At 47.7% G+C, this 23,861-nt stretch overlaps 1 long non-coding RNA gene across 1 annotated transcript in view; it reads right to left on the bottom strand.

Moving 5' to 3' along the window:
• The window catches only part of LOC309853136, a 369,996-nt gene that overhangs the window by 324,985 nt on the left and 21,150 nt on the right, over positions 1-23,861 (bottom strand). The window contains exon 2 of the long non-coding RNA XR_014305531.1: positions 9,313-9,442. This is a non-coding gene — a long non-coding RNA (uncharacterized lncRNA). The remainder of the gene's footprint in view (positions 1-9,312; positions 9,443-23,861) is intronic.

Here is a 23,861-nt window from a genome sequence, read left to right as displayed (position 1 = left end):
CTGGCAAGAGAAAGGAAGTCATTCCCACCTCGATCACCTCCCTTCCTTCCTCCTCCACTTCCTCCCTCCCTGCTAACAAAGCCCCGGTCATCTGAGGCGTAGATATTCCTGGGGTCCGGCCAGCGGCAGACAGCTGCCTTAACTCTAGTGGTCCAGCCCACCATTTGCATCTCTGCTGGAAACCCTGAGTCCTGCAGACATAAACACCCAAGGTTTATGACCAGTGCTTGCCATTAAGAATACATTCCTGAAGCCCTCCTCTCCCTGTGCTGTCTGCGCGGGCGCATAAAATATAGGAAAGCTTAGGAAAAAGGAACAAGCTGGCTGTAGAGAAAGGGCGCCGGAGGCAGAGGCACTCTGTCCTAGGGCCAGAGCTTGGATCCCTCCCTGGAACCTCTGAGAATCTGGGCCTTCTCTTCTGAAAAGGGGAACTGCGCTCTCCAGTCTTTGTGAGGGTCTTTGTGAGGAGGAAGCGCAGAGTGGAGGGGAGGGGAGGCCCCCACTCAGGCACACACCCACACCCCACCCCCGCACCCAGAGCCTGACAGCAGCCTGATAAGCTCCCAGTCCAGGCAGTGGGCGAGGGGAGAGAACTTGGATTCTAGAGAAAGATAAGCCTGAGGTCTGGTTGACTCTCTCCTGCTGGCTCTGCGCCGCGTGCCTCTGGACCATTTACCTAATGTCTCTGTACTATAGTCACCACCTTTATGGTTATTGTCTTGGGCCTGCCGGCTTGCCTTGACCTTATCTTCAAAATGGGGCAATGCTGTCTGCTCACTGCAAAGTTGCGGTGAGACGCAGCCCAACACAAGAGGGCTTTGAGAAGCCCTCGCACTACGCAAATACGATGTATTACTCAGGAGATTCTTTCATATGTTTTGGCCGATGGAGGAAAAATCTATAAAACATAGAAAACACTATTCGCTGCTGTTTCTAAGCCCAAATCGCTAGCACTTGCAAGTGTTCGTCATGTCGTACCCTAAACACGTGTGAACCCTTACTATGTGCCAGGCGCTGTGCTGTGTTGGGAATTCGGGGCCCCCACTTCAGTGCCCTTTCACAGGGAGTCACAAGTGTCCTGCACAGACATCCAGAGTTGTGGGGTAAGGGCTGGGCTCGCAGGGGGCTGACCTGCCAAACACCTAAGATGCGGAACCAGCTGGGAGCCCCTTCTGCCCCCCCTCACCCCCCGCCCATCCGATCAGGGACCCCTGCACCCGCCCAGGGCCCCGCCTGACCTCCCTCTCTCCCAGGCCCCTTTCGGTAGGATGAATTCCCACCTTCCGTACATGTGTTCCTAGAACCCCTCTGGGTTCTGAGAAGCCACCTCGCCATACTGGTTCTTTCTTACCATAAAAGTCCTGCCTTTCTTTTTACCCTTTAACAAGGTTACAGCAGGACTGGGGGAGGCAGATTGAGCCTCGGGCTACATCTGCCCTTCATTTAAAACCACCCCAGCTCATGCAAGGCCGGAAAACAAGTCTCTGAGCCTCTTTTTTATAGTTCGTTAGATCCAAGTCCAGAGTCATTCTTGCCAACAGATTGTATCAGCCTGCAGCCCATTCGCCTCCAGAAACCAACCCTCTTGCAACTTAGCCACTGCACACCAATGCCTGCATGTCCCTGGCTCCTGGTAGTGCCCCCCCCCCACACACCTTTAAGTGTCATTTAAGAAAGCCTGGAAGCTTTTTCTCTCCTCCTGGAAGCTACAGGATACCTCCACCGCCCCCAAAACCCTCCATCAGCCACATCTCCCAGTCGTCCTGCTGTGTGCAGTTCCGGATTAGAAATGTGTTTTTATTTTCCGCTAAAAATATATGGAGGGGGAGTTTATTGTTGCTCTTAATTAAACTGGGTGATCTGGCAAAGAGCATCTGGACAAAGGCAGTGCACGTTTAAAGGGGAAACTCTTGGCGTTTACGACAGAATAAAGGAAAAGCAAGCTAGCACCTCCAACTCCGCAAGGTGGGGAGCGAGCGGTCCCTCCCCTCTCCAAGAGCTATCCGGCCCCGACAGTCTTCCGCTCTTATTAATTTACCAGGCTGGGCCCAGACCCCAAGGCCAGGCCCGCCTGCAGGAGAGGCAGAGCTAAAAACAGATCCAGCCTCGGCGAGGGGCCAGCGTGCATCTAATCGCCAGGCTTTCTCCTCGCCTTCCCCAACGACTCCGCTCCGGAGGCAGGCGGGTGGAGAGCAAAGGCACGCGGTGCTTTGATTTGGAGAGGAGGGAAACACAGAGGCTGTTTGCAGGTGTGGAGACAAAATCGTCCAGGCAACAGAGAGGAAAACGCCTCTGGGCAGCCGCTGGCGCAGGTGCACCTCCGTGGGCGTGCAGCCAGGCAATCAAGGATGGGTTTGTGGGCACAGTGAGGGGTGCGGCTTGCTGGAACCCCAAAATGGAGTGGGGTGTTACTAATTCATCCCCATACCCGGGTCACGAAAGGGCTGTGGCAGTGAGGTTTCCTGTTAGGAAAGTGAGCCACAGTTAATGGCTTTTCTTAGACCCTTTGTAGATTTTACTGGGGCCCAGATGGGGAGGGTGCATGCGTTATGCAGGTTTGGCTGAAAGTTGCCCAGATGCCCATTCATCTAGGCTACACCTCAGCCCACATTTATTATTAATAATAAAAGCTACCATTTAGCAGCTTCCATTGTGGGCCAGGTGCTGCACTAAGCACTTTACCTTTGGTATCTGATTCAGACCTCACAGCTTCCGCATAAGACGGACATCATTGTCCCCACTTTACTGACAATAAAGCAGGCTCAAGAAAGAACGGTGACTCGCCCCAAAGCCCACAGCCTGTAAGGGCAGAGAGTGAAAGCCAGACCCATCTGACTCCAAAGTCCAAGCGCTTTACTCCTAAGATCTCCAGCCTCCCTCTGTGCGTCTCTATGCCGGGCCTTCGGCTGGGAGCTAGAATAAATGATGAACGAAAAGTTTCAGGCAGGCTGTATTACAGGTAGGTCCATGCCGAACGTGTAAGTCCTGGAGGCTGGATTCTGCCTTCACCTCTCGCTGTAAGACTCCCCCAGACAAAGAGGACAGCAGAGAGCAGCAGGGAACGTCTCCAGCCCAATCAAGGAAAGAGCTGGCTGAGGGAACACTGCCAGCAAAGTGGCACCGGCTCTCTGCCTCCGTGACTGTGCCCATTGCGATGTGACTTGGCAGCTCCCGTCATCCTGAGACAGGACCTATTTCCCCATCCCAGATTCTGGGCTGCTTTTTTGCCTTTCTCTGGTCAAGAGAATGCAGAAGGGGTGTGTCAAACTCAGGCCTCAAAAGGCTTGCGGCTTTTGCTTTGGAGCCCTGCCATTGGCAGGTGATAGCCGCCCTTCGCTGGAGATGTGGGTCGCGGTCATCCCCATGACCCTGAGCCATAGCCATCCAACCACCACCTAATGAGGCCACCGTAGCTCAGTCTACCTCCAGCCAACCTGGCTCCTGGCCACAGACTGGTGAGTGTGCCCAGCCAACCCCAGAAGTGCCCAAGCGACCCCACAGTGCTAACTGCAGAATCACGGGCTTAGTAGATGTTTTTGCGTCAGGCACTGGGCTTTGGGGTGGCCTGTTACACAGTGAAAGCTGACTGACACAGGGCTCATCTGTTTCCCCAGAGCTGAGAAGCCCTTAGAAATGTCACAGCCCAGAACAATCCTGATGCCCCCTGGAGTCCAGGCTCTAAACCAAGGACATTTCTAGATGACTAGTTTTGCCCATAGCCTACTGTTTGCTCTTCACTTCCTCTTCCCCCTGATTCTAAGGTTAAAGAAGGAAAGTACCACACACTGGGAGGCAAAGAACAGAGGCAAAGACCTACCAGCAGATTTGGTGAGGAGAGCTCATGATGCCATGAGTTGAGTGTCCCAGTCTCTCAAACACCCACACATGTCACAGTCTGTGACGGGTTTTTCAGCAGTGAGACTTGGCCTTTTGTAGCATGTACATATCCGAGAAGATGCTGTGGGTGGGGAAGCTTCGGGAGCATGGGGAGGAGATGAGGTAAGGCCCCACACCACCCGTGCAAGGCTCTCGTGGCTGCTGTAACAAATTACCACACTGGTGGCTTAAAACCGAAACATATTCTCTTACACTTCTGAGGCCAGACCTCCAAAATCAAGGTGTCTACAGGATCAGTTCTTTCTAGGGACTCTGTGGGACGACCCCTTCCATGCTTCCTCCTGGCTTCTGGAGGCTCCCAGCAAGCCTTTGGGTCCTTTGGCTTGTAACTGTATCACTCTGTCTCTGTCTTCTCATGGCCTCTTCCTGGGTTTCTGTGGGTCCTCTCTTGCTCTTAGATGGTCAGTAATTGGGGTTAGCACCTATTAGCACCCATCCTAAATCCAGAATGGCTTCACCTTAAGATCTCTAACTAATCCTATTTGCAAAGATTCTATTTCCAAATAAGGTCACATTCTGAGTTTCCGGGTGAACATGAAATGGGGGCAGGGGTGGGGAACATTGTTTCACCTCCTACACGCCCTTCATTGTTCCTGGAGCAGCAGCCTGCGGGGACACAGTGTGCAGCGCACCTTCCCCTCCCGGGCCAGCCCATGTCCACTCTTGGGGTATGCTCCAGGGTTTGCCTCTAGCCAACACAATCCTGAGACACTGGGGAGGCAGCCCCATCCCACATCCTCCCTGGTGCCCATTTGGTTTCAGAGGGTGGAACCCAAGCTATGTGCCTCTACCCTGGCCATGCAAACAGCAGAGATGGGGCCTACCTATTAGCTCTCTCATTTCTATGGAAAATGGAAACCAAGATGAAAGCTGAAAATAGGGCTTTGGGTCCCCACATCCAAGAATGGCCTAGTGGGCCACCTGGAGGAGCCACAGGAAAAACCCATCTGCTTTCCAGGAAAGAAATACCACAAAGCCTCCATGGTAAGGATAGGCCCGGAGCCCAGCCCTCAGCCACACCATGTATCCATCCTCCTGCTCAGTCTCCACCCTGTGTGCACGGGCTCGATGCTGGAACGTTGGGCCTGTCTTCCTAGAACCCAAGGCCCAGCAGCAGAAACACACAGGGCCACTCAGCATAGAGCTAGTGGAGGGCAGCCCAGGAAAGAGAGAAAGACTGCCCATGGAGATGGCACCTGAGCTGGTGTGCACAGGTCTCGGAGCGCACACAGCAGGGAGCAAAGGGACGGAAGGAATAGCTTATGCACACCCACGGTAGGGCAGACGAGCTCAGCACTCCAGAATGACGTGTTCTTACAGCAGAGGGTGGGAGCCCTCAGGAGGCCACAGTGGGAGAGAAGTCTGGTGCAAGCATCATCACAGACTGGACACCCAGCGATATGGGTGGTGGAGAGGGGTAGTAGCCAGGACCCACACAGACCATGTCCAGCCCTGCTCCAGGGTCCCAGGAGGATGTAGACCGGGTAGAGGCTGTAAGGAGATCACACGAAGTGGTGTGACCCACCCATAGGAACCAGGTAACTAATTCCTTGGTGCAAAACCAACCCTGAGAAAGACAGCTTCAGAAAACAGAAGCACCAATATATGGCTTCTCAGGGGCTTCCCACTGGGCTCATCTACCTCGCAACCTAACACCGTGAGCAGCCTCTTCCAGGACTCAAGGTGGAAAGGAGAGGGAGAGAAGTTGCCGGAAACCTCATCAGAGGTCATCTTGCCTCTGATTCTGCCATTTCTTTTCTCATCCTTTGGCATTCCAGTTGGGCCATCACCAGACTTTTTGTCCCCTAAAATAAACCTTAAACATCCTGGACTTCACCCACACATGAAGTCCAACAGGCTTGCTCCACTTGCCTTCTCCATCCTGGCCTCTGCTCTCGGGCTTCTGTCTGCAAGGCCTGCTTTCTTAGCAGGCTCTAAGATTAGTGGGAAGGAAGATCCCACCCACCCTAAGATGATAACGGCTCCTGAAGAGGTAAAAGGAACTTGGAGAACAATCTGGAAGCCTTCTGCCCCACTCCCCAAGTTCTTTTTAACATTATACTTGCTTGAGATTAATAATGCCATACCTCAGCTGCCCAATCCTTGTTGGAGAAGATGTGCTCCCACTTGGCCTCATTCCCTACTCCAAGCTCCAGGACTCAGTTCAGCTCCAGACCTTGAAAACAAGCCCTGAACTAGTGATGTGCAAGTCAGCCACTTGCCAGGCCTGAAATGCAGGGCTTGGGGGGCTCCCAGATGGAGGGGGGACCCACGGTGGAGGCTGGGCTCCAGGAGACCCCTTAGAGCTGCAGCAGCACAGGAGGAAAGGGGATATTAGAATGCCAGCCTCGATGAGAAACCCAGAAAATGGTCCCATCTGCCCAATCTGACCACTTCCTCTGCACTTCCCAGACCCTCTGCCCAGCAGCCCCTCTCTGCTTGAAAGTCTCCCCTGTCAAGATGCAGCTCAGGGGTACCTCCTCTGAGAAGCTATCTTTCCTCCCACTGACACAGTTAGCTGTCCCCTCCTCTGCATTTTCATGCCACACAGAGCCTCCTCTACAGGACCCAATGCCATTTACATGACTAGCTTTTATCCCTCTGCTCAAGGCTGTAGGCTCCTTCCTAGAGGTCCCACGACTGACTCACCTGACTCACCGTTGCATCCCTGAGATTTGTCTCAGGGTGGGAGTCTTGCCCTTAGTAGGTGCTCAGCAAATTTGGGGAGAGGAGAAGGAAGGAAGGAAGGAAGGAAGCAGGGGAGAGAGGAGGGGAGAAGGAAGGAGGGGGAGAGGGGGAGGGGAAGAGAGAAAGGACAGATGCCTTCAAATGATGAGTATCTGTACTTAGAAAGGAAAGGCATAGGAGCTCGTGGATGAGGAAGAAGATAAGCTCCGCAGCTTTCACTCCTTGTCAATATTTCATCGGAACTAACATCCCCATCACTGCTGACGAGGCTTGTCAGCATCTAGGAGATGCGGGGGGCTCCCCTGACGCCTGCCTCCCAAGAGCATGGGCATTGGTGAAGGCCAAGATGTCTGCCTCTTGGCAGAGAGGTTGTCTGAGTACAAGGAGAGAAGTTTAGCCCTTGAAGGAGGCTCCCCTTCCCCCTCAGAAAGCAAGAAGTAGGCAGAGGCAGGGGGACCGCTGGACAGAGCAGGCCACTCCAGCGGCCTCTGTTCTCAGCCAAAGAACCCTTCCACACACAGGTCCCTCCTCCAAGACTTTGAGGCCAGGGTCCCAAGTCACCATTACCAGGGCTCCGCTCCTGCCTCTATGGCCCCGGAGATCACCGGGGTAATGTAATGAAACAAAGACGTGTCTGGCTTTCAGCAGCTTTGAGCCCTCCCTAAGTCCCACACTGCCCACCTGTCAAACAGCTGCCTGACGCCCAGCTCTAAGAGAAATTGTGGCAATGGTTGCATTGTGTCAAAATTCTATCTCCCTGTTTTAACTACCCCCTGAGGTTTTCTCCCAGTTTAGGTCCCCTTCCATCAGCATGGCAACCCACCTCCCCTGGTAAGGTTCAAGGGCATAAGGGGGAGTGATGGGCTAGGGGTGCACACACAACCTCCATCAGCTGTGCCCGTGCTCACCCTCAGAGAACCCCTTGGCTGGCCTGGCCATCTCCTGTGACTTCCTGGCACCTGGGATCACAGAGCACCCACCCTGGAACTGGGAACACATCCCCATTCCTTGACTTTACAGGCCAGGGTAAGCCGTTCAGGACCCTGCAGAAAGGAGTGCTAGGAATCTGGACTTCCAGTTACTCTAAGTAACACTTCTTCTCCCTCCTTCCTGTCCCATAAATCAGGACTTCCCCTCTTGGCCACATGCACTCCCTGATGCATCAAGCAACAAGACAGGGCAGGGGCACACTCCCACGTGTCATAGAACATGTTCCCCTGTGGGCACGGAGAGTCCGCAGAGCTCGGGTGTATCTCTGACTTAATGGTCCTGGGTATGGAGGAATTCCCTAGAACTAAACCTCTGCTGAGATTTTAGGAAAAGCCTGGATACTTTCCAGAGCCCCCTAAAATGACAGATTCACCCCAGGGGGGAAATTCTGAGGCTTGGCATCAGAAAATTAGAAGTCCATCGCAGCAATCTCCCCCCTCCACACCTGCAAGCTTTGTTCTCAACGGTGCTCTAAAGATTTCCCCAAGTGCCCCCCATCCATACATGAGGCAGAGCTGACAGCCCCCAAGCCCCTTCCATGGGTCACTCACTCGTCTGCATTTTACACATTTGCACACATGAGTGTGTCTGCAGAAGATTTTTGTTTCAAAAGGGGATTCCACTATCTTAAAGAAAGTCTGGAAACCACTCTTTCAGACTTTCAAGGCAAAACAAGGAGCTGCTGGGGCACCTGGGTGACTCAGGTGGTTAAGCATCAGCCTTTGGCTCAGGTCATCATCCTAGAGTCACAGGATGGGGTCCCACATCAGGCCCCCTGCTTGGCTGGGGGGGGTCTGTCTCTCCCTCTGCCTCTGCCACCATCTCGTGCTTTCTCTCTCGCTCACACTGTCACTCAAAAAAATAAATAAAATTAAAACAAAACGAAAACAAAATAAGAGCTGTTTCTGGCTCTTTCTGTTCCTTGAGCACGAGGGCTCTGTAACATCGCCAGGCCCTGCAGGCTGTCCCAACCCAGCACCAGCCCCTGCAGGCAGATCTACGGTCACATGGCTATTTGGAAGCCAACGGAGCCGCTTGGTGGAGGTGGCCCAGCTCTCCTGAGGGGTTAAGAGCCGTGCAGGCTGAGAGACGTACCTCGTGTGTGTGTGCATGTGTGTGTTCATGTGTGTGCATGTGTATGCATGCGTGCAGGGAGTGTGCACAACCGTGGAGGGAGTCAGTACGGTAGGGGCATCAAATTGTGTGTCCCCCCCTGCCCCCGCACATCCGGGGGTGGCTCCGGAGCTCCAATTTTCTGCATTTTAGGAATCTGCCTTTACAATTCATGCAGCCAGTCCTGGTTTGGGAAAGCACGGGAAGGGTCCCCTGTCCTGTGTCCCTGAGGGCCTGCCACACAGAACTAGAACCATCTAGAAAGTTAGGGAGAGCCACCAAGTGTCAATGGAAGCAGGACTCTGCGGCAGGGTGTTGCTAGGGAAGAAAAGGCAGGCAGGGTTCACTTGCAGAGGTGAGTGGACTTGCCCTCTCCCTGCCCCCCCGCAGGGCTCCACCCCTACCCTCCGTGCCCAGCTGGAGGCAGCGGTGGGACTCAGGGCACACTGCTGAGAGTTTGGTGAAAGGCCTGAATGATGGGTTTGAGGGGACTCATGTCTTCTCTAGGGTTTGGGGGGTCTGACTCCAGCTCAGGCTCCTGCAGACAAGAGAGCTGGGGCTAGCGTCCCCTCAGAGATAGAGGGGCTCCCCACAGCCGGATGCCAGCAGATAGAGTTTTCCTACCTTGCGGTGGTGAACCCAGTGTCCATGAGACTGCCCGGCACAGAGCCCTGGGCCACGGCTCCTGGCTCCAAAGCCCTGTCGGGAGACAGGCGCTGGCTCTCCAAGAATACCAGCCTTCAAGGGAAAAATCCTGCAAGAGAGAGGAGGTGTGAATTTTGGCAGCGCTGTTGTTGTATGTGTATATATCTGTGTTTTCCAAAACACGCGTGGCAAATGAGCCAGGATAAAAATAGACAGCAGCAATGAACCAGGAGGGGCGCAGCCTCGCTTGCAGGTGTGAGTGGCTCCCCAGAAAACAGAAGGCTTGCTTCTGAGGGAGGTACTGATGGAGGGAGGGACCAGCACAGCCACACCCGGCCTCTTTCTCCAGGGAAGCCCTTCCCCTCCAGGAGGAGGAATGGGGCCAAGGTGGACGCAAGACAGGAGAAGCCTCTGCCCTTGGTCACCAAAGAAACCAGTCCCCACCAACAGGCGCTACACCGGCTGCACAGGCTGGATTCTGCATTCCCCAGTGCAGACGGGAGCCACCTTTTCTGCCATGCACTGGTGAAATGACCTTTTGGGTCCAAGGCTATAAACCGTTTGTTAAATCAGAGACTCCAGAAACAAGTTATGGAACGGAGGCCTCCTGCTTGGAAATGTGGACTCTTGCCCAAACAGGGGCCCTGAGAAGCTATGACCTGAATCAAGGTCAGTGCCAGCCTCAATCCTGGCTGAAACTGTTAGGAAAGAGGGTCGCAAAGCAAACATGTTCTCATTCATTAACTGAACCAAAAAGTCCTCGTGGTAAAGCAAGCAGAGGGAGTCATCCATCCATCTATGAAATCTGCTTGCCGAAGGTGCACTGCACCCCAGGTTCTGTGCTAGGCCTGGGGGGTATGGTCGAGAGCAAACACCCAGCCTTTGCCCCTGGTGGGGAGAGGTAGGGTCTACATCATTGGGTGGACATGGGTGCCATTATTCACCTAAAGCAGCACTCTTGGGAGGGGAGATTAGGTCTTGTGATGGACACACTGAGTTCAAAGGGCTTATAGGATGTCAAACTAGAATGACCAGGGAGCCCCAGGATTTAGGGTCTGAAGCAGGGCCCAGAGGACTGAGCCAGAGATGCCTGTGAAAGTCATGAGCATAGCTGGTGGAGAGCCTCCGAGGCAGGTGAGCGTCCCCGGGTGGGGGGTGGGGGGCAGAGGGGAATATTGATAAAACACCAATACTTGTGCAAGAAAAGGGGAAGAAAGTAGTCTGAGAAGGAGTGTCCCCAAAACGAAGAGGAAAACAGAGAGGGTTCTGAGGGTGGTCATCTGAGTCCATTGGTACCAAGAGGTCAAATAAGATAGACTCACTGGAGATCTTAATGAGAAGAATGTCCGTGTCATGTCAAGGGTATGGCCACGTTCCTGCAGACTGAGCTGTGAGGAGCGAAGGCCACAGAAGCTACAAACGTGAGGGGTGGCAGCAGGTAGGAGCTGGAGGGGAAGGTAGGGCCAAGGAAGGTCTATTATTTGGTTCTATTAGGATGGAAGGAGACGGTAAGAAGAAGAGAGTAAGTTAAGAAGGAAGAGGTCGAGAAAGGATTACAAAGCCCAGGCAGGCTGGAACATGAAATCAAGTCCGGGTAGACGGGCCCACGGTGGGAGAAGATGCTGTTTGCTCCCTATCGGAAAGGAAGCAGGGAGAGAGAGCTGGGGAAACTTCTGGGTCTGCAGGCAGGTCTCATCTGTGGTCAGGAGGCATTTCTGAGGAAGCCCTAGGACAGAGGCGGGAAGGGAGGGCAGATGACCTGCCCACAGTCACAGAGCTTGTGAGCCTCAGAGTCAGGATTCAAATCCATGTCCATGTGTCTCCAAAATCTACACTCTTAATCCCACAGGCCCAGTAAGAGGATAGAAGTAGCTTCATTTCCCCTCTGGGTCCCTTTTCTGGGTTTCCTTTTAAAAGTTAGTTCTTGTTGGGGGAAGAAGAAGAAGAAGAAAGAAAAGCAAAGCCAGCCCTGTCATTTTGCTCTGGCTCTGAGGAGGGTATGAGCCCAGAGAATTAGTGCAGCGTTTAGCACGTGCTTACAACAGGCCGGGAGTCTTCCGGGCCTTCCCCTTCAAATGATAAAGCAATTCATAAACACGAGACTTGCAGGGGAGAGCAATGAATCTCGGGGGCCCTGCTAATTAAAAAGCCCGTATTACATTACTTCCTCAAGGGCTCATCTTCTAATTTTTAGGATTATGGTACATTGATTAATTTATACAAGTTTTTAATCCCTCTGTGCTTAATGAAGTCCAGGAACATGGGAACAGGAGCATAATTGAGCTTCATATTATTTTATTAGGGAGAATTATGGTGCAACGTGTCGTGGAGAAGTTTGTAAGGGTGGGGAGGCAGAGCTCGCGTGTTAACCAGTGGCTTTCCAAATGCCAGCAGGGACCTTCCCTTGGGGGCAGGCACAGAGGGTGTTCGTCTTTCTAAGCCCTGATGTTCTGTGGCTCCCGATCGATGGACAAAGCACCCTGTCTTTGGTATGGGGTGCAGTGCCACCATGGCACGGCCACCTTCTCAAATCTGTTCCCTCCCCCACCCAGCATCCTACCACCCTCTTGCACAAAGCTGCCCCTGCCTCGGGCCCTGCTGCTCCCTCTGCCCTAAATGCCCTTCCGTTCTCATCTCTTGATTCAAGCTCCGGTGCCATCCAGGGAGCTGTCCTCGAACCAGCCCCCGTCCGGGCAGAATCCACCTACAGCAGAATGCCTTATACCCCCAGGCTTCCTAGGTTTTTCAAAATCAAGAGAACTTGGGATGAAAGACCTTCTACATTTCCTGCAGGCCTAAGAGCCTGTGTCTTGGCTTTGGGAGCTTCTACTCCAAGGGTTACTTGGAATGACTCGAAGGCTAGAACATTTCATAATAAATAAAGGTGGCTGAGGACGGGGGTTGTCAGGTTGGGAGAGACCTCTTCCCCAGAGCCCCTGTCTCCCTGCCACTGAGGGTTTGCAAAAGGCCTGAATCCAGAGCCCGCTGACTTGCGCTCCATCCCTGGCTCTGCCTCTAAGTCTCTCTGTGACCTTGGGTGAGTTCCCTTCTCTGGACCCCAATTTCCCCAGCTGTGAACTCAGGAAAGGGACCAAAGTCTGGCTCCTGGGGCCCTCTTCTGCACAAGTATTTCAAAACTCCAGAACTCCCCACAAATCTGCAGGATTCTGGTCCAGGGCCCTGGAGTTTGGGTCCCACACCCTCTAGAGACCAGAACTGGAATTGCAGGTGTGAAACCAATGGAGAAGTTGGCCAGTTTTCCCCCAAGTCTGGAAGATTCCAGGACAAATCCTTCACCCCAGGGGACTGGCCCATCTCAGGTTCCTAAGGAAGCAGAGCCCAGAAGCCATGTTGCATCTTTATTCTTGCTCCCCTCATCAATTCATCCCCCTTCTGAAAAGAGGCAAAGCTCTCTCCCTCTCTCCCACTACTCCCCATGGAAAGAAAGGAAATTCCATCAAACTGCAGAGAAGATAAAGGGAATCTTCTGGAATTCTTAATGCCCTTCAAATCACAGCCCCAAAGAAGCTCATTGTTCATCAGGGAGAATGAGAGTGGGCCATCTGGTGGCCCAACTTCTCTCTCAACCCTTCTCCAAGCAATGGTGCTGCTCCAAGAGAAGTGTCTCCAGGGGAATTTTTTTTTTTTTTTCAAGGAAACCGATCACTGCCTAAAATTATTCTGCCATGGGATAGGCAAGAAAGAGAATTTGTGCTTGAGAAAGAATCCAAACCCTGGACCGTGATTCAAGGTCATATAGTTCTACACCTTTGTTGTGCAGACGAGGAACTGAGGTAGAGAGCGAGACTGAGGTTCCTGAACCCCAATCCCATGCTAGACCCCCAAATCCTGCCACCTCCCACTTCAGGAAAGTTTCTAAACAGGGACCTTGAGATAAATCAGGCCTCCAGCCACAGCATCCTATGTCCACAGCGAAGCAGAAAGTGCCTAGCGAAAGGCTGGAGGGAGCATTTGTCCAAATGACCATTTTACAATCGGGTTCAAAGTCCCCCACGGCTCACAAACACATTCCAGGGTTTCCTGTTGTTATAACGATAAAACTGCTATTTCCATTCTAGTCTTTAAAAATAATAAACAGAATTATCCATGTAATGTTTTCCTTTTCTTTAAAGTAGAATGGTTCAAGAATCTTCCAGAGCTGGCCAAGGGAACCTATGCAGGGGTCCGGGGGGTCGGCCAGCCATGGGGCTCAGAGCTCAAACACGGGGTCCTTTCACCATGGGATATGGACATACACACACAGGGAGCTGGCAGTGGTGACAATCCTGCAAATTCCTCTGCAGACGCTCTCACCCAGACCTGGAAATCTCATTCGTCTGCCCAAATTCTAAAGGAGCCCGTCAAGATGCCCCCCACAGCTTCCAGTCACTTTCTAAAGAGAAAAGAGCAACCGTTTGGTCCGATTGATGCTTTATTATAAATAGAAAATATCCATGAGCCATGACATGTTATTAGTGGGGACGGGCTCACAAACAGTGACCAGAAACCCTCTCTCGTAGGTCATTTGGAAGTAAGACACTAAATTTACTTCTAAAAGGACAGTTTTAATTTTAAATAAAATTTCAGGCATGCCGAATGTCAGGTGTTAGAAGCCATGTATGTCTATTTCTGCTGCTGTAATATACAGCCACATTCTGAGTCCCATTAAATATACATTTGGTCCCCAATCCAAACATGATGTCAAATGTCAGTTTTTAATCGATGTGCTGAGAAATCATGCTTTTTCATACTTCATGAAGCATTATTTGTCACTTATTAATTGGAGAAAGGTCCAAATTTGCCTGTTTCCATATCATAAATATTATTTACAATTTTATTTAAAATGGTTTTTAAGTTCATGTTAATAATATACTGATTTAATGTCACTTCTTACTGAAAATTACATTTTTAGCTTTTACCACATGAAACTATTGATTTTAAAAATTCAAAAGGGGTTTTCGATTTAAGTACATGGCCGTGAAAAAAAATCTTCAAGCCATCAAATGAAGTACAGGTCTGATGAACTCACCCCCAACCACAAAGCTGGATTCTATAAATGGCCTCAGAGTTCTCCATGACATGGGGTACACAGGCCTGAAACGTACATGGCGGATGTTGAAATCACTTGTTGCCCACCCACTGGGTGGGGCCTGCCCAGGAAGCGCAGAAGGAGAGGGAAAGGCTTCCTCCCTTGAGAGAGCTAAAGGCAACGTGTAGAGAGTCTGGGACCCCACCTCCTGACCAGAGTCTTTAACCTCTGGATGCCTTCATCTACAACCTTGCTAAGTCTCCAGAACGTTCACCTGCCTGGCTGGGAGAACCTTAAAAGCACCAAAAACTTGGAACCAATCCCCACACATCTAGGACTCTTTCCTAGGGAAATGACCAGATGCAGACAAAGCTTTAGGCACAAAGATGGTCACTGCAAGGTTTTGATAATAATACCAAAATCCAAAAAAGAATCTAAATATCCAAAAGGAGATCATTTCAGTACGTCATTGGTGCAAGCATCTATTCACTGGAATAGAGCAGGGCTCCTGTAGCACGTAAGCCCTGCGAACCCCCATTCACACTGCCAAGTATAGAATCTTGTTTACCAACGTGTGTTTTATAATGTAAAATGCATACGGCATGATGTTTTGAAAGGACAGGCTCAAAATTCCATCTTAAATTTGACATGATGATTCGGAGCACAAACTGCTGAGTGACCAGGACGCGAGACACCCCAGCCCCCCACATCTATGAAATGGAGCTAAGTAGGGTCATTGTGAGAATTAAATGAGATAAAAAGATGTAAAATGTTTAGGAAAAGCCTTGGTTTCTGCTGCTATTAATGCTTCCTAGTGGCATTGTTATTGTTATTATCCTGCTTTGATCACTTTTATTAAGATAACTAGATCTTTTACAATCTGTGCTGTGAATAGGTGTTCTCTCTGGTTCCTGAGAATCAGGACAATTTTCACTTTCTGATTCATGCTTTTAGGTAACTTCCTATCTTTTTATTTTTATTATTATTATTATTATTTTTTTACAGGGCACACATTTACTTCTCTAACTGGAAAAAAAATGGATTTGAACTAAAAGGAGAAAGTAAGTTTATTTCCCACAGAAAGCTCCCAACCCTGCCTGGTGTTAGTAGAGGGCTTGTGCTCAATTTGTGACTTGGGTGCTTTGAGATCTCAGTTGGAATGATCCCATTTTACAGATGAGAATACTGGGATACAGAAAAGTGACAATTTTGGCCAAGGATGTTCAGACCTTTAAGTGATGCAGCTGGCCCTGGAACCCTGGGCTTCTGACTCCCCGGCTGGGTGAAGATGAGTTCAAAGTCCTTTGTAGGTAGTGGGATCCCCACCACCAGAAGCCATCACAGACTGATGCTCACCTCTCAGAACAGCCACGGGAAAGATCCCTTTAATGTGAGTGAGTGAGTGAACTCTCAAGATTTCTCTAAGTACTGTGATTCTATCATATCATTCTAGACATACCCGACTTTAAAAAGGCCAATCATGAGGACAGTGCCTTCCAACAAATGCATAGAAGTTCAAAGAGAAGAAAAAGATCTCATTTACAGTGGAGGGAAAAAATAGAACAGAACCATAATGGTGGCAGAGATAAACAAACCTTCGTAATGTGGAAAGCTCTGACGGATGATTAAATTTTCTGCTTCCTGTCCCACTCCCTTCCCCTCAATGGTGAATGTGCAAGTGTGTGTGTGTGTGCAGAGAATACTTATGAGATCTACCCTCTTAACAAATTTTTTTAAAGATTTTATTTATTTATTTGACAGACAGAGATCACAAGTAGGCAGAGAGAGGAGGAAGTAGGCTCCCTGCTGAGCAGAGAGCCCGATGCAGCGCTCGATTCCAGGACCCTGAGATCATGACCTGAGCCGAAGACAGAGGCTTAACCCACTGAGCCACCCAGGCGCCCCCCTCTTAACAAATTTTTAAGCATACAATATATTACTGTTGATGACAGGTACCATGTTATACACCACACCACAAGAACTTATTCATCTTGCTTGACTGAAATAGCACCGTACACAATAGCCAAGATGTGGAAACTGCATGAATGCCCCTGGATTGTTAGTGGAGCACATATTTTTTTAAGGAAATGTAAGTTGCACCCTCGTCTCTTTAGAACTCTTGGGGGTAGGAATGGCTGCTGACTTCTTTACAGGGAGGGTCCCTCTTCACGGTCGCGAAAAGCAACATAAATAGAGAATCATCATTCCTAATTTTCAGCTGAGGAAAGGAGCTCAGGGAGGTCAAACAGCTTGCCTCAGGCCAAAAGGATCTGGATCCCCAGTTCTCACATGGCCTATTCCGTGGCCATGCCAAGAAGCTGCCACGGGGCCTAGAGATCGCCTCCCAGGATGTGGTCCCTATATCTGGAGAGAGGCAGACACCACGCAAATCCAGTCCTCTTCCAACATGCTTTTGGCTTTCCAAGCCACCTAATCCCTCTGATATGTGTGTGGACAAATGCGGGGCATCTGGTCCCAGGAAATCACAGCAGAAACTACCGATAGCTCCCTGCCTCCCAGTCTTCTGGGAGCAAAAGAGACAAGAAAAGAAAGACCATTTGAGAAAGAGGTTCTTAGTTCTGGAGGCCTGGAGCAGGGTTTCATGAGTGTGACCAGGAAGGTGATTTTAGGTGGACTCAACACATCATCAAATTACACAGAATCACACAGGAAAGAACACATCTCCTCTTGCGAAGCCTCTTCTACTTTGTGTTCATTTGAAATATATTATGAAATATTTAAGATACACAAAAAGGTGTATGAAATACTGACATAGTCACTCAGGGACCTATTATTCTGCTTAAGAAATCGAACCTTAAGGGCGCCTGGGAGGCTCAGATAGTTAAGCATCTGCCTTCGGCTCAAGTCATGATCTCAGGGTCCTGGGATTGAGTCCCAAATCAGGCTCCCAGCTCAGTGGGGAGTCTGCTTCTCTCTGAGCCTACCATGCACCCCTGCTTGTGTTATGCTCACTCTCTCTCACTCTGACACATAAATACATAAAAACCTTTAAAAAGAAAAAAAAAGAAATTGAACCTTAAAAATATAGTTAAGGTCCCCAGGACTCCGTCCACATTGCATGACTCTGACCTTACCTCCACCCCCCAGATGGAACTGGAATCCTGAACTCAGTGTTTACCATTCCCATGCATTCCTTCATATTTTAGTGTATACAATTGTGGCCCCAAGCAATATGTATTTTGGGGGGTTCTCCAGAAAAACTAAACAAAGAGGATTCATATAGGCATATACAAAGAGATTTATTTTAAAGAACTGACTCACGTGATCATGCAAGCTGAAGGTCCTACAAAGCCAGTGGTGTAGTTCTAGTCCAAACCTGAAGGCCTAAGACCCAGAGAAGCCAATGGTATTCTCAGTCCAAATTCAAGGTCCAAGAAACAGGAGTATTGCTATCCAAGGGCAGGAAAAAATGGATGGGTCATCTCAAACAGAGAGAGCAAATTACCCTTCCTCTGTCTTTTTTTCTATCCAGAACAATGGATTAGATTATGCCCACCCACTTTGACGAGGGTCTTTCTTTACTAGGTCTACCCATTCAACTGCTAGCCTCTTCTGGAAACATCCCCACAGTCACACCCAGAAATAACGTCATACCTGCTATTTGGGTATCCCTTAGCCCAGTCAGGTAGACACATAAAATGAGCCATCACACACTATTTGGTAGTTTTTTGTAGGTTTTTTAAAGAACTTTAAGTAAGTGGTATCATATATTTTCTTCTGCAACTTTTTTTTCCCACTTAACCTTAAATTGACAGGATTCATCCACTTTGATCTACGTCACTCTAGTGGATTCATTCCCATTTCTATGGTCAAATCCAGTTGGCCAGCTGTTTCTGTAAGCAAAGCTACTGGAACACACCCACACTTGTTCCTTTATGTATTGTCTATGATTGCACGACCACCAAAATGGCAGAACTGGATAGTTATGATAAAGACTGCATGGCCCGCAAAGCCTTAAATATTTTCTCCCTGGTCCTTTACAAAAAAGGTTTCCTGACCCCTACCACAGAGTATTCCATTAGGACTATTATTCAGCTCATTCATTCATTCTTCTATTGATGGATGGGGAGGTGTTTCTATTTGATGTCATTACAGAGTGTGGTCATGAACTTTCTCACACACATCTGTTTGTGAAGTCATGTAAGAGTTTCTCTAGGGTTTACACATCTATAGATCAAAGCACTGGGTCTTAGGGTTTAAGCCTGTTAAACTTTTGTAGAAATTCCTTTTTTTTTTTTCCCTAATTGAGTTTACCAACTTACACTCCCAACAAGAATGTAAAGTAGTTCTCTGGCACCGAATTTTCCCCCACATTTGGTACTGTGGTATGTTGTGCTGCTGGTGGTATTCTGATAAGTACTAAATATTATCTTAGAAGTTTCCATTTGCATTCTTCCTAATCACTTGTGAGGTCACATCTTTAATTTGGTTTTTGGAGTTTTCTTTTTGATCTGTAAGATCTATTTTATATTCTTAATACTAATCCATTTCAGGCTGTGCATATTGTAAATATCTCCCCCCAGATTATAAATTGTCTTTTCATTTGCTTTAAGGCATCTGTTGAGGAAAAAAGTTCTTAACTTTAATAAAGTCAAATTTACCAATCTTTTCTATAATCAATGTATTTTGTATCTTGTTAAGAAATCTTTTCCTACACCTAAGGTTACCCGTGATAAATTCTTGCATATGCACAACAGGAGACTATGCAAAACTGTTCTTAGCAGTGTGGTTCATAACAGCAAACATCCTGGAAACAACCAAATGCCCATCATGGGGAGAGTATACAAACAACCTGGTACACTCACACATGGAATATCATAAAACAGTCAAACAAACTACAGTGAAACATAATAATAATATGAAAACTCTTGGCAATATAATATAAAGTGAATCAAGTCATGCTCAGAAGATCAAAAACACCATGACACCCTTTTTATAAAGTTAAAAACAGTTAATTAAAAACATACAGTTTTAGGAAATGCTAAGTAGACTAAAACTGCATAAAAAGAAAATAAACAGACTAATGAGTATTTGGTACAGAATGATGGTTGCCTTGTGCTACAGAGTCAAAGGGATTGGATGTAGGGAGACTATACTGTTAGAAACAGGATATTATCTCAAGACCCTAGTTTTTGTTTTCAACGTGTGTTCATCAGTGCTCACTGCATTATTAATAAGAGCTGACTATAACAAATAAAAGCAAGCCAAAATAATGGTGAGGGTATGCCGCAAACCAAGGATTATAATTAATTCCAGTTAATTATAATTTATTAGAATTATTAATTTATTAGGATTATAATTATTAGAATTAGAATTTATTAGATTTATAATTAATTGCAATTCTGTGTACCTAAAATTAAAAAAGAAAAAGAACAATATCCTCACTTAAAGTCATGAAGATATCCCTCTAAATTTTCATCTAAAGATTTTCTTAGTTTTGACTCCTAGGTATTTAATTCACCTGTAATTTATATTTGTGTATGAGTTAGCAAATGGGTTGTTTTCCGTATATATAAATAATGTCTTTGATGTCATTACAGAGTGTGGTCAGGAACTTTCTCACTATACTATACTATACTATTCATTAAACAGATGACTGTTACATCATGTCTGTCACTAAGAGGCTCAGGTAAGTGTGTGTCTGGCTTCTCCATTCTGTTCTGTTCATCTGTTTGTCTATTCCCACAGTAATATTATACCTCCTTAATAACTATAGTTTTGTAACAAGTCCTGGTGCCTGACAGAGGGATTCCACACCTTATTCTTCTCCAAAAGTGCTCTACCTCTTCTTAGCCTTTTGTTATTCTATATCCAATTTAGAATAAGCCTATGATGCGCCACAAATAACCCATTCCAATTTTTATTGGAATTATATTACATTTATAAACTAATTTGGGAAGAACCAACATCTTCTATTTTATTTTTTTTAAGAACCAACATCTTTGAAATATAGAGTTTACATATCCTTGAACATGGTATATCTCTGTATTTATTTAGGTTTTCTTTTAGTGTTATAATTTTCTTTCATAGAAATCATATACAGCTTGCATTATATTTATTCCTAAGCATGTTACTTTTGTGTTGCTATTATAAAGTGTTTTTAATGGCTTGTTGCTAAAGTACAGAATACAACTGATTTATGTAAACGGATCTTATATCCAACAAAATTAATGAACTCTCTTATTAATTCTAATTATTATCTTTAGAGGCTCCCTGGTTTTCTCTGTAGATGATCATAACTGTCCATGAAGAATGGCAATTTTATTTCCTCTTTACAGTCCTTACGCTTCCTGTTGTATAAAATTCCTGTACTGTGCTGACCAAAACTGCCAATGTAATATTGAAAAGAAAAGGTAAAGATAGACATCCTTGTCTCCTTCTCAATTTTAAAAGAAATGTATATGTCCTCATTAAGTATGAGGGGTTTTTAATAGATTTTTGGACATACAAACCCTGTCAGGTTAAAGAAGTTTCCCATCACAAGGGTTGTGCAAGTACAGAAGTTAGGATGTCCATATGGCCCAATTTGCCAAGTTTTTACCTGTCACCCCAGGATAATTATTAACAGTGCCCTTTTCATCCTGTAAAGGGTTTTAGTTTGGACAATAAATAAATACTCCCTCTAACAGAAGGGTGATGTTACACGGCAATGCTAGTGAGGCAATTTGATCTATGATTATGAGATGATTAAGAGGACCCTGGAGGGTTCTGTCAGCCTTGGGGCTCTAGGATGTTTTCTGCCTCACTGGGAAATTTCCAACCTCAAGTAACAAAGCAATAACCACCTGTTCCTTCCCTCTGCAAATTCCTGAGGAGAAATGCTCCAGAGACAACCGCACTATTGCCCGAGTTGCCATAAGAGAAGCAAGAAACACACACAAAATGAAGTAATTATCTTATCAAAAAAACCGGCACAATCGGCAATCTGAGAATGAAGCTGACAACAACCTGGCTTGTCACATGCTCTATTTTGTCACTTACATCCCCAATATAAATGCAAAAATGTGAAAACCAAGGGGCGAGATTGAATGGCAACAGATCCATTCTGACGCTGGGCATGAGCTACTTACTTATTGAAGACATAAATTATAGTGCTGTCACCGTCTCTCTTCCTATTTGCAAATAAATGTTGTCATCTAATTGTACAAGACTTGGAGATTGTTTAACAAATTTCTCCGAGGAAGGACTCGCAGCAGCTTGGATTCCCTGGACACCCAGATTCTATCTCTCTACTCTGGTCGTCTCTCTGCATGTGGCTCTTTTGTTTTGCATGACAGGCACTGTTTTCCCCTCTTCTCAGCTTTCGTGGAGATAAAGCTACAAAGATCTGATGTGTTTCTTGACTGATTCCATTAAGGAATCATTAAGGATGAGAGATGGAGAGAGGCAGGCTCTAGGAAAAGCAGTGAAGGGAGGGTCTTTCTTGACACAAGAGAGATCACCAAGCACATTCACCAAGGATAGGGACTCGAAAGCAGAGAACTCCTTCTTTCCCGCTTTATCATACCAGAAATGGAAGAAGGAACAAAAAGACAAAGGGTAAAGACTAGGAATGAGGCCTGGAGTTCCTGGGACACTTGGCCGGGGTGGGGGTGGCAGGCAGAGGCAAGGATAAGGGGAATGGGTTCCTCCGTCTGTAGATGCCCAGGTTACTACCTGTGCATAGGAGACTTGAGGAATGACAGGACAAGTGATAAGGGCAGAGCCGCAGTGACACTCTCCGGGTCCAGCTCATGCATTTATTCATTCCCCCACAATGAACTCTTGAGCCCTGGCTAGTTTGGGTTCTCCTGGGAGCAGATCCTCAGATAAGAATGCAAGTGCTAGCAGTCTGTTTGGGAGATAAAGGAAATACATGAAGAGGAGTTCAAAATTGGTAAGAAAAAGGAGCATGGCCAAGAGGGCTGCATTGTCAAGCTCTCCCTACGGTGCCCTCTGGGATTTAGTGGGTGGCCTGGGCCTCAGACTGACCCCAGCAGAGAGGGGAGAGAGCTGAGGTGTTCCCACACTCTGGCTTTACTGAAAGCTGCTTCTCCAGGGGTGTTCATTTCCCCATTTCCGGTCTTCCAGACCAAAGTCTCCTCTGCCACCTCCTTCAGCGGGGCAGAGAAGGCTTCAGCACCGTCAGAGAGACTTCAGGAAAAGAAATGTAGACACTGGCAAAAGGAGAACAGGCCAAGTGACTTTCAAATAGCTGGGGTTAGGAGATAGGGACAGGGCACCACGGTCGGCTACCAGCTCTTACTATTGCCAAGAACTGTGTTCCATGCCCTGGCTACAACCATGGACAAGTCAGAGAGGGTCTTCGACCATGTACAGCTTGATGGAGACAAACAGAGGGCTACGTGTCACCCCACCTCTTCTTTCCTCTTCCCGGGACAGACAAGAGGCTGCCACAAACCTAAGCCTTGCGTGTGTGCCCCGCAGTCACCTCAACATGGCCGGTGTCTTGCACTTCTGCCCTGTCCCATGTCTTCATCTCCAACTTTCCCTCTCTCAGTCCCTCTCCCACAGACTCTGAAATGTTCCCGTTGCCCTCATCCACATATCTCATAATAACAGTGATGTTACAGTTGCATCCAAAATAATAAATACCGAGGAAAAAACTTAACCAAGAAGATCAAAGACTTATATGTTGAAAACTATACAAGTAAATGGATACTCCATGCTCATGGATTAGAAGAATTAATCTGTTGAAATGACTGTGCTAATCAAAGCAATATACAGAATCAGTGCAATCCTGATCAAAATTCCAAAGGCGTTCTCCACAGATACGGAACAAAAAGTCCTAAAACCTGTATAAAACCAGGAAAGACTGTGAACAGCCAAAGCCAATTCGAGAAAGAAGAACAAATCTGGAGGCATCACACTCTGGTTCCAAACAATATAAAAAAGATACAGTAAATAAAATGGTATGGTATTGGCATGAAAACACACAGACCAGCGAATAGAATAAAGAACCCAGAAATAAACTCACATATACAGGTGTCAATTAACTTAGGACAAATGAGCCAAGAGTATACAATGGGGAAAGGAGGGTCTCTTTGATAAGTGGCACTGGGAAAAGTGGAGAGCCAAAAGCAAAAGAAGGGGTGCCTGGGTGGCTCAGTGGGTTAAGCCACTGCCTTCAGCTCAGGTCATGATCTCAGGGTCCTGGGATCGAGTCCCGCATCGGGCTCTCTGCTCAGCAGGGAGCCTGCTTCCTCCTCTCTCTGCCTGCCTCTCTGCCTACTGGTGATCTCTCTCTGTCAAATAAATAAGTAAAATCTTAAAAAAAAAAAAAAGCAAAAGAAAGGGATTGGACCACTATGTTATACTGTACACAAAAATTAACTCAAAATGGATTACAAACCTGAATGTAAGATCTGAACCTGGAAAACTTCTAGAAGAAAGGAAGCAGTAAGCTCTTCGACCCTGGTCTTGGTGACAGTATTTTGAATCTCACACCAAAAGTAACAAAAACAAAATGAAACAAGTG

The sequence above is a fragment of the Mustela nivalis genome, assembly GCF_964662115.1.
Source record: "Mustela nivalis genome assembly, chromosome: 18".
NCBI classification, from domain to species: domain Eukaryota; kingdom Metazoa; phylum Chordata; class Mammalia; order Carnivora; family Mustelidae; genus Mustela; species Mustela nivalis.
Note: the sequence above shows the minus strand (reverse complement) of the source record. Positions and strands in the feature narration are given on the sequence as shown.